Source organism: Fukomys damarensis, unplaced genomic scaffold (assembly GCF_012274545.1).
Source record: "Fukomys damarensis isolate Sample0158 unplaced genomic scaffold, DMR_v1.0_HiC HiC_scaffold_27, whole genome shotgun sequence".
Classification (NCBI taxonomy): Eukaryota; Metazoa; Chordata; class Mammalia; order Rodentia; family Bathyergidae; genus Fukomys; species Fukomys damarensis.
Genome location: NW_022900939.1, coordinates 33,542,200 through 33,553,557, shown reverse-complemented (window position 1 = coordinate 33,553,557; position 11,358 = coordinate 33,542,200). Strand labels below are relative to the sequence as shown.

Here is an 11,358-nt window from a genome sequence, read left to right as displayed (position 1 = left end):
CACTTTATCTTGTCAGCACTAACTAAACAATATAGTATAAGAACTATTTCAAACCATTCACATTGTATTAAGTATCAAATGAAATCTAGAGCTGATTGAAGGTATTCCAGAGGATGGATATAGAATATACTTAAATACTACTGCATTTTACATAAGGAACTTGAGCATCCATGTATTCTGGTATCCACAGTAGTGAGGGATGGTTGTGCAACAGAAGCCCTGAAAATTCTGAGGAATGACTGTATCTTAAATAGATTTTGTTACCTAAGCCTTTTAAATTTTTTCTTTTAAAAAGCAAAAGTTTTTGATGAAAATTAATTTATCAATATTCTCTTGGATAACTTACACAGTTTCTGCAAAATGCAGAAAATGTGTGCCTAACTCAAAGCCCAAAATATTTTCCCTTTATTTTCTTCTATAGTAAATATCTGCAAACTACAGCTTATGGCTTGGTAAACAAAGCTACAGTGGAACTACACTGGCTTTCGAAAACAGAGCATTATTGGAGAACAGCCACACTCAGTTATTTATGTATTATTTGTGGCTGCTTCAGTGAGGAGACAAAGTCACAGTTGAGTAGTTGCAGCAGAAACTCTGGCCTGGAAAGCATAAAATATTTATTATCTGTTGCTCCCTTTCAGAATAATGTGTAATGCCTGTTGTGATAGTTTCATAATATTTGCCCACACACCTAGAACTATAATCTGTGTAGAGTTCTTTTTCTATAGGGTGTGAAGTAAAATTCAATGTTCCCTTTATCTTATATGGATATCCATATATTCTAAAAGGATTTATTGATGCCGGGTATAGTGGCACCTGCCTGGAATCCCAGCACCCAGGAGGCTAAGCCAGGACAATTGCTGCAAGTTCAGGGCCAGCCTGGGATACACAGTGTATTCAGAGGCTACGTGGAGGACATAGCAAGACCCTGTTTCCCAAAGAAAAATAATTTATTAAAAAGAGTATCCCTTCCCCCATAAAATATGTATATACTTATACTTGAAGAAATACACATATATACTTTATTCTAGTCCATTGGTTGGTAGGTCTATCCTTATACCAGTAAACACACTGTCCATATTGTTACAACGTTTGGCCAACTCTTTAAATCAAGTAACATTCATTTCTTCAAAAAAATTTGTTTTTGTTATTTTAGGTCCTTAATCTCATTCACAATTTTGGCATCAGCTTGTCAGCGTCCACATAACACCACATAAATAATTTTATTGGCCTATATGGAATCTACAGAACAACTAGTAGCAATCCAACAATGTGCCAGTATGAGGTCTTAGTCCGTTAATGTGGGTATAAAAAATACTGGGTTATTTATAAAGAACAGAAGTTTATATCTCATGGTCATGGGGGCCAGATGTCCAATATCAAGGTGACAGTGGGTCTGGTGTTTGGTCGGGGCTGCTGTTGCTTCCAAAATGATGTCTTGTATCTTGTGTCCTCTGAAGGGAGAAAGACAAGAAAATGCAACAAAGGCTGTGTCCTCATGTGGGAGAAGACTTCCAAAACAGTGTTGAATGTAAGCATCGAAAGTAGATACTGTCTTATTTCTGAGTATTCAATCTGCAACAGTTAAATACGATGCTAACTTTAGTTTCCTTTGCAATTTGCCACTGTTCCCTCAAGCTCTTTTATTAAGTCCTAGCAGTTCCATCCTCCAGGGCTCTTTCTTCATGACTCAGTCACCTCTGACTGGTCCCACTGCTTAGTACTATCACTTCGGTGAGTAAGTAAGGACACATGAACCTTGGAGGACTCATATAGGCCCTAGCAGTAAGGATTTTTGTCAAAATAAAAATCTATTCTGTACCCGATTTTGTATCTTCAGATTCTGTCACTTTGACTGTGGTCAAATAAGGCAGTGCCTCTTTGTCTTCTTCCCCAAGCAGCACAGACATTCATGGGTGCTTAATAAATATTAGTAGCTCCAAATTTGAGTTTCTGCAATCAATTCTGATCTCTTCTGAAAAAATGGTTGATTGAGTTTGTTATATTTTTGTCCTGCTTTTCATATCTCCTCCTCGCTTTTGTACTCCATCAGTAAGTTCAATTGCTTCTTCTTGTACTTTTGGTGAGTTCTTGCCGGCCTCATCTTGACTGCACTTGAGGTTTTGATGCTATCATACTGCTGCTTTATGGTCAGGGGAGTGGGGAAAGGGAGATAAAGGAAGGCAAAGGGGTCCTGCAGGCAGGTGGTTTCCATCACACTGCATGCATACATGCAGGTTCCCGCTCTTGGTCCTCTCAAGCTGACGACCAGGGAGGGGCACAGAGACCTCCTTCAAGGTTTTACTTTCTTCCTTGTCTCTTAGCTGCAGGAGTAATTTTGACCAAAAAAAAAAAAATCTCTGTAATGTAGCTTGTTTTTTTCCTGCACTGCATAACCCTCTAGAAATGAGACACTACATTATTGTTCATCAGATTTAAGACTCTGTTCAGTACAGGTACATTGGGGTGGTGCTTCTCAAAGAAATCCTGGCACTAAGTCCAGTTTTCTTAGTGGATTTTATCACATCACTGCTAATCTCCTCCCTGTCTTGCTCTTCTGCAGTGGAATGCTCCTCAACAGGTGCCTTCAGCTGCTCATTCTCGAGCTCAGCAAGTTCTTTTGTCCTCAGTTCCTCCTTATGTCCTACAACAAGCTCCAGTACCTCAGCTCCTTTGACTTCCAGGCCAGGATCAGGAGGGTTCTGTTGGTAAAAGGACTGCACTGGCTGTTAGACTCCAGACCATGTGCGTTATGCTTTGGCAGAAAGTTTGCTCACATCCACAGGCTTTGCCAGAGACTGAGATTAAGGGTAGCAGACTAATTAATCTTGCAGAAGAAATTTCAAGACAGTCACATGCTGAGGCCATGACATGGTTAAAGTTGGGGGCTTTCAGCCAGATTTATGTGGAGAATCAAGAGCATAGAGCCCAGCAGAAACACCTTAAATGTTTGACTTTGGCCAGAAAGGAAGAAGCGGTAAAGACATAGCCTACAGAAATGAAGCAGAGGAGAACTTGGTTGCACAAAAGAAGCAGGGCACTAGAAAAGACAGCCTGAAGACATCACAAGAACTGGCAGGACTGCTCCCTTTGCAGCCTCAAAATTGCAAAAGTGAAAGATTTTGCTTTGAGAAGAGAACCCCAAGGCATTATGTTCCAGAATGCCGGTGGACTACAGAATTTGTTCCTTGCCTTGGGTTCAAGTTTCTCAGCCATTCAGGCACTCACTCCCCAACAGCCGAAAGAGAAGAAAGCCCAGCTACTGCTCCAGCTGGTAGCACACTCTGGAGTCCTCCATGTGGTGCTGATTTTAGGTGCATGTAGAATACAAGAGTGTGGAGTTAGGAAGGCTTCCACTCAGATTTCAGAACGAGGCTTGGGAGGGTAGGCAGTGTGCTCCAAGGGGGCAATGTGTGACTCTGTGAGTGTGAAGTGGAAGGTGCAGTGGAGACCCCAGAAGGTTGGAGAAGGCAGGAACGTCGATCGCCTGAGGAAAGCTGCAAGGAGAGAGCAAAGCTGGCCCAAGAGGGAAGCCAGGACAGCTGCAACCACAGGCAGTGTCATAGGTTTGGAGCCATCCAAGCACTTTGGAGTTTACATCTTGCCACCTTCTGCTTGGGATCCTGCATATGGAACTATGGGACTTAATGTCTGCCATGCTGGATTTTGGATTTGCTTTGGTCCCGTTCCTTTCTATCCTCCCACTTGAATGGGAATGGAGTCTTGTGCCGTTGTATGTTGGAATACTTTAATTTTCTTTTCACTCATATAAGGGGCACACAGTTAAGTTTGCTTTAAGTCTCAGAGGAGCATTTGGACTTGGACTTTTCAGCAACACTGAAACTGTTAGGACTTTGGAACTCCTAGAGATGGACTAAATGAATGCCTTTTGCATAAAGGGATGTACATGTGTCTTGAGGAGGCCAGGTGCAAAATGTCATCTAGATTTCCCCCGAATCCTCCATGCAGTCATAGGTGGGGAGTTTCCAAGGTGGATGGATTAGGGTGTATGATACTGGATTTGAGGACTTGATGCTGTGATTAAAATTGTAATACTGGGAAGGACCAGGCTTTAGTTCAGTAGCACCATCCCTGCCTCACAAGTACAAGGTCATGAGTTCGATCCCTGGTGCCACTAAAAAAAAAAAAAGTGTAATACTGGTATGAAGGGTAGCCCACCCTAGGCACAGGTGGCACTACCCATAAGGCAAGTAAGCCAGATAGAATATAAAGGGCTAGAAAGAAACTGCTGCTGCTGCTGCTGCTTGCTGCTTTGCTCTCTCTTTCCTGCTTGCCATGGACTGTTTCTCCTCTGCCATGCCCCTCTGCCTTTCTACCCTACCCTAGAGCCATATACACTAAAACCTCTACAAACTGAGCTGGAATAAATTTATTTCTTTAACTTCGGGTGCCCAGTACTTTATCTCAGCCATGAAACATAACTAAGATAGTATCTTTATTTGAAACAAAGTGTGGGAGAGTTCAAACCTAGGGGCAATATCAAAAACAATGACACTCTGAGGTTAGGCAAATAAAGCAGTGGCTGATATTTTCATGAAAGCAACAAGACAAATTGCAGATTAGCTAGTTTATCAGGCAGTACCAGAAAGAAATGACTAACAAATACAACCTCGGAGTAAGAGTGAACCTCACCAACCAACATTACCCAGGCACAAGTGGATCAGACTATGGAGCAACATATGTCCCACAGCTTTGGTATACACAATGGAATCATCAGCAGGCAGTCAGTGTTATGTAATAGCTGGTGTGCTAACATATGAGGGAGAGAACATCATGGTGGGATATGTGAATGACAGAGGAGGAAAGGCCTGCTAACACCACTATCATCACAGGGTGACCATGTTTCTCTGGACACAGACCATGCTTTCCGAGGAGTCATACCAGAGGCTTCAAACTATGGAGGAAACAGACTTCACTAAGATGGTGCAGTCAAGTTTCTAACCAAACACACAAGAAGCAAGAATAAACTTGCATGTAGAAGTAATAAAATACATTAGCTAAACAGTCAGATTATGAGATATGGAAGGAAACAGCAAGGTGCCATCACACATACATGGGAAAAAGAGCAGTGAGCAGAAACAGTTGTGAGAAGGCACAGATATTCCAACAACTAGGCTATTACTGTGTTTGTAGAAAAAAATAATCATCCTTAGAGGAGTAAAAGAAGCTTGATGACAATGAGATCATCAGTAATGAGACTATTTTAAAAAAACAAATGAAAACTCAAAAGTTGAAAAACAAACAAACAAAAAAAAAGGTGAAAAATTCACATGAGAAACTAATAGTAAAACTCACGCTGCTGAAAGAGTAGAGCACTTTAAGGGATTTAGAAATTACATACTCTGAGGAAAAGAATAAAACATGAAGAAAATTCAACAGAGTCTTGAAGAAATGTGGGGCAGCAGTTAGTAGACCAGGATACATGGAACAAAGGAGAACAGTGCACAAATGGAAAAATATGAGAAGAAATAATGGCTTAAAATTTCTCTAATGTAGCCCAGCATGGTGGTGCATTCCTGTAGTCTCAGCACTTTAGAAGAATGGCCCAGTTGGAGCCTAGCCTGGTCAACTTAGCAACATAGGGAAACCTTATCTCAAAAATAAAGATGGGCAGGTGATATAGTTTCATAAAAAAGCCCTGAGTAGAACATCAATAATACAAACCAAACTACTTTGCTGTAATGAAACAAAAAACATTAATCTACACATATAACAAGTTCAAGAAGATCCAGATAGAATAAAAACAGAGACCCACACCAAGATGCATCAAATTAAAAATGCTCCAAAATAACAACAGAAAATGACTTCTCATATTCAAGGGAATGCAGGGAATGGGGAAGGGGACGTTATCAGGACCTCTGCCTTGGGTCCTGGCCTGAGAGCCACCACAGCACAAGGTGAATTCAAGAACAGACAGAAAGGAGACTTAGAGTGGAGAAGCTGAGTTTTGGGTCCTGCTTAGTGCTGCTGATGGCAGTAAGGACAAAAGCCCCCAAGCACATCCAGTATTTATTGAGTATAATTGTGTGAAGAAATAGGGAGCTGGAGCTTTGAAGTCATCTAGTGAATTACAGCTGAACAGCTGGCATAATGGCAACAGGCAAGGCTGTCAGCCACTACTTATCTTTCTAGGATAGAAGAAACTGGTACTGGGAGCAGGTGTAATAGCAAATAACACACAAGGTCAATGAGAAGCAGTAATTCAGGGAAAGGATTTTAACTGGGGTCACACTGACTTCAGCTGCACGTAACTTAGCTGGGCCCTGCCACTTCACTGACCAGGACTTAGGCCTCAGTGACAGCCATTATCAAGGGAGCCGTAGTAGCCCAACTCTGCTAGCTGACAAGCCCTTCTGAGTCACAGAGGGCTTTGGTCTGACTCCTGATAGAGAACAGCATAGCGCAATTAGGGAAGGCAAGAAGCATGTGCTACTTGTAGTCTGCTAGTACAGGGCAGGGATGTCTCCTACAAGGGAACTGAAGAGAATTAATAGTTTATTTCTCATCAGAAATAATGGAGAATAAAACACAGAGGCATAATATATTTTAAGTGTTGAAAATAAAATAATTTTAACTAGCAAAAAAGAAGAAATAAAGGCATTCCCAGATAAATAGATACTGAAAAATCTGTTGCTAAAAGATCGACCTCAATAACTACTAAAGGAAGCTCTTTGGGTTGAAAGCAAGTCACCCAAGAGAGTAATGTGATTCCACAGGCAAGAAAGGACATTGGGAAAGAGAGTATAATACAGTAATGGTGACCATCTTAGAGACCAAGTGCCCAAACTGCAACCCAAAACCCACTTATTAATGCAAAGTGCCAATGCTGCAATTAAACCTGAGTACTGAGGTTTTAGTGTAGAGAAAAAAAAAAAACCTTATACACCATCATTTGTCTTAATAAAAAAAGTGGTCCACAGGTTTACCACTAGTGGCATAATATAAAAATCGACAATTACAGAAGACAGCAAAAATGCTTCTTTTTTTTTCTTGTTTTAAATTATATAAATAGAAGTGTACAAAATGGTGTGCATGTTGGATACAAAGATAGATATGTAATCTATATGACAAGTTCAAAGGAAGTAAGTGGAGATAGAAACTGCACTAAATCAAATGACACAAGATAAGTCAACTCACAAGAATAAATGAAGAAAACCAGAAAGAACAAAGAATGTTTAATGCATTAAACTAATATTCAGAACATGTAAGGAGCTCTTACAATTCAACAATAAGAAGACCAATAACTCCATTTTAAAATGGACAAAGTATTGAATAGAAGTTTCTCCCCAAGACATACCAATGGACATCAGGCACAAGAAAAGATGAAACACACTTTGTTTGGTCAGTTTTTCCATAATTTAAAATGAGCTGCATATGAGGGAAATTTTAATGCAAAAAATTTCTTTTGAAAAGGGAAAATTAGCTCACATAGAGAACAACAAGAGAGGGAGCAGAACCTTCCTGGGGGAATTTGGAAATGTATAGGGACACCACTGGATAGGGAGGGTGCTAACTGCTATGAGTGTTCAGGGTGCTCTTACACAATGAAGAGTTGTCCCACCCCCCAAATCCAAGAGAAACCCTGCAAAAAACAAAACAAGAAAGAGGTAACATTCTGATAGAAGAAAGAAGCAGGAACAAGGTCTGCCAGATGATTAAAACTTGTTGGCTGGAGTGTTGTTCAGGAGAAAAGTGTCAGAAGAAAACCCAGAGATATGAGCTCAACGGGACAGGTTTATTTCAGAACAAATCTGAGAGGGACCAGACCAGCAACTCTATACAGGCTATAGGGTCTCTGTAGGGTCATGGGGAGGGGGGAGTTCAGTGAAAGGGGGTTGTAGCTATCTCCAAGAATAGGCTTGAGAGAGTGTCGCCGATAATGGTTGCCCAAGTGCAAGGCTTGGGAAAAAGCAGGGAGCAGTGGCTACTATCAACAGCAGGACAATAATAACCTTATGAGTTTCCAGGTGCAGCTGGTCTGGGAGGAGGTTGTGTGGAATGTTCTCTGATCAGGGCGGTAGCACCTGGGTTCCTGCAAAACGACTATTCTACCAGGGAAGCACCAAGTAGACATCATTACTATATTTTTTTTAAGAGCACTTCTCTGGAAGGCCAGGAAAACTAACAGTAAATCTGGCACATAGAACCTGTTGACAAATGGCAATTACCAGGAGATTTAGTTCCCCTAGATTCACACACAGCAGGCAGATGGAAGAGGATCTACAAAGATCTGGAGTTCAGTCAAGGTCAACACTGGATCAAAGACAGCTTGGCCTGGTGGAGTGGCCAGATTCTAACAAGCACACAAGGAACTTTGAGAATAAACTGTTCCCAGAAAGCCCTGAACTGCAGCCCCGTTAGTTATAGAATCTTGCTTTTCTAGTCTCCCATCATGTAATGTATGCCCTGGGAAGAAATACTGCAAAGTTCCTAAACAGTAGGACTAAAGAAACTCATAGAGGCAAAACCCAGAGAGGGAAGTCACAACATAATGCCAGCAGAATATCGCCAAGTAAAATCACTGTACATTTCTCCTGGGTAGTATGGATGGGAGCAGGAAGGCCAATATTAGGGTTTGGATCTGAAATGTCCCATGAAGGTCCAAATACTATATGTTTGGGTGCCAACTTGGGGCACAGCTGGGAAGTGGTGGAACTGTTAGCAAGTCGGGCCTAGTAGAAGGCAGTTAGCCATGGCCTCCATGAGGTGACCAGTTTCCTCTGCCATAATGTACTGCTTCACCACAAACCCCAAAGCAAGAGGGCCAACTGACCATGGACGGAAATCCCTGAAACTGTGAGCCACAAGAAACCTTTCCTGCTTTAGGGTGACTCATCTCAGGTATTTTATCACACTGACAGAAACCTGACTATCAGCCAACAAGGCCAAAGTGGAGTCAGGGCAAGCTCCCAGCTCAGGAGTGTAGCAGCAGGAGCAAGTGTAGCAGCAGGAGTCCAAGTCATAGCACACTTCAGCACACTTCTTTGCATGAGGTGCTGTGAAAAAATCAAAACTGTGTGGGAAGGTGACGGAAGAGTGAAAATAACACTGGGAGAAGTAGGGCTCCAGTGCTTCTGAATGTGCTCTGTAAGTGGCACTTGCAAGAAACTGAAGGAGAAAACAATGAACAGCTGACTCACAAGTAGGCGTTTGATGATAGGAGCAAAGGCATATTCTTGGTCTAAGATAATAACGCAGGAGACAAACATGTTTGAAACTTCCCTTCTAAAAAGGCCAGGATCATTATTCAGGATTTTGAAAAGGAATCCTAACGCACCAAAGTGGTAAGGCAGAAATCAACAAAAGGCCTTAAAAGCACCTGGATCGTAGCATTTCCAAATGAAGAATTGGGCCTTTGCTTTTACGTTTATTCACACACATACATGTATTAAATACCAGGTACATAGAAAAATATATTTAGCAGATATTACCTTTCGTGTTTGCAGCACTCCCACTGCTTTTCACCAACATGGAATATGGTTGTTCATTGTGGGGCATGACTCTTGTAGCCATGGTAATCTGGTGAAGAAAAAAAAAAGATTACTTTTGAAAGTTTGTCTTGGATATTCATTTACTAATCACCCATAATGTGCTAGGCTTCCGCTGTCCAGTACAGCAGTCCTCAGATAAGTGGCTACTGATACTTGAAATGTGGCGAGGCCAGGTGAAGATTTGCTGTTAATGTAATAAAAGGATTTTGAAGACTTAGTACAAACATAAAACACCTCAGCAGGAATTTTTAAGCTGATCACACTGAAATGACATATTTGATATACTGGATTAAATAAATACACTAGTAAAATTAAATTTCATTTAAAATTATTAATTAATGAATTAGGTGGTTCTGGAGATTGAACCCAGAGCATTTCTGAGCTACATTCCAAACTCTTTTTATTTAGTTATTTATTTTAGGAGACATGGTCTTGCTAAATTCCTCAGGTGAGTCTTGAACTCGTGATCCTCCTGCTTTAGCCTCCCAGAGTACTTGGATTATGCTGTGTGCCACCATACCCAGGTTTCTTTTTATTTTAGATGTTGCTACTAGAAAATCTAAAATTCAGTACGCATGGCTTATGTGACCTAGGTAGTAAGGACATTATGGAGAAATGTGTATTCACCATCTACTGGAAGTGAAGACATGGACCCAAAAAATGGTAATTGTGCTGTGAAGTGTCCTAAAATGGTTCAGACAATCAGGAGGCTGTCCAACTGGAAGGTGGATGTGACTTCAAGGAGAAAAGAGCATTTGTTCTGGGCTGTAAGAGAAATGTTTACCTTATGTGTAAGGTAGGGAATACTAGGCAATGAACAGAAGTCTTTGCTGTACTGAAGAGAATTGTTCCAAGTGATGATTTCCTCACTTTCTACCTTTAATCTATAGCTGCCAGTCTTTATCTAGCCCATGTCCTCATCTACCTCTGCTAAATCATACAGCTTAGTGATTGTCATGTTACTCAAGTGCCATGGTTTCCTGTGAGGAAACTTAAGCAAACCTTTGGATATGTCAAGAAAGTTATCATTTCTCTTACTCATTTATTAAATGCCAGATACAAATATTAAATCACTTTTTTCTAACAAGTACTCTAAAAAGTAGGTATTAGTCCCTGCTTAACAAGTGAAATGGACAACACTAGATTGAGTTCCTTGAATCTATTCATGTTTTATTTATGTATCCTAAAGCCCAATGAATACCTGGTTAAAAAGTGCTTGTCAAGCCAGGTACAGTGGTGCACACCTAAAATCCCAGCACTCTGGGAGGCTGAGGCAGGAGAATCCAAGTTTGAACCCAGTCTGGGAAAATTAGCAAGATCCTGTCTCAAATTTTTATTTTGTTATTTTTTAATTTTTTGGTACTGGGGGTTGAACTTGAGTCCTTGCGCTTGCAAGGCAGGCCACCGAACTGCTGAGCTAAATCCCTAGCCCCTGTCTCAAATTTTTAAAAAATGGCTAGAGACAAAGCTCAGTGTGAAGAGTCTGGGTTGAACCCACAGTTTAAAAAAAAAAAAAAAAAAAGTTTTTTCTAACCGGCCTCCCTCCAAATTCAGTTATTTGCAAGGTCCTCAGAAGAACTTTAGCAGAACCCTAACCAAACGTATGTACTCTACAGAATTTTTGTTTGAACACTAAGTGACATCATTATATAGCTCTAGTAGTGGGAAAACTGTTTACAATGCTGCCACTCTTTAATTTCTACCCACACAGCACAATACACACTTCCTTCTATAGCTCTAAGGCTGGGGATCTGGTCTCCCGTGTGCCTGCTTTCTATCCTGCCAAGCAATGCATCAGTGGTTCCCTTAACTCTTCTCACAAGGAGTGTTCTACATGCCCCTACCA

The 11,358-nt window shown here is 41.0% G+C and overlaps 1 long non-coding RNA gene across 3 annotated transcripts in view; it reads right to left on the bottom strand.

Annotated features, from left to right (window-relative positions):
* Positions 1-9,537, bottom strand: part of LOC117283528 — a 46,652-nt gene extending 37,115 nt beyond the window's left edge. For all 3 annotated transcript variants that reach the window (XR_004514563.1, XR_004514562.1, XR_004514564.1), the window contains exon 1: positions 9,453-9,537. This is a non-coding gene — a long non-coding RNA (uncharacterized LOC117283528). The remainder of the gene's footprint in view (positions 1-9,452) is intronic.
* Positions 9,538-11,358: the final 1,821 nt, after the last annotated feature.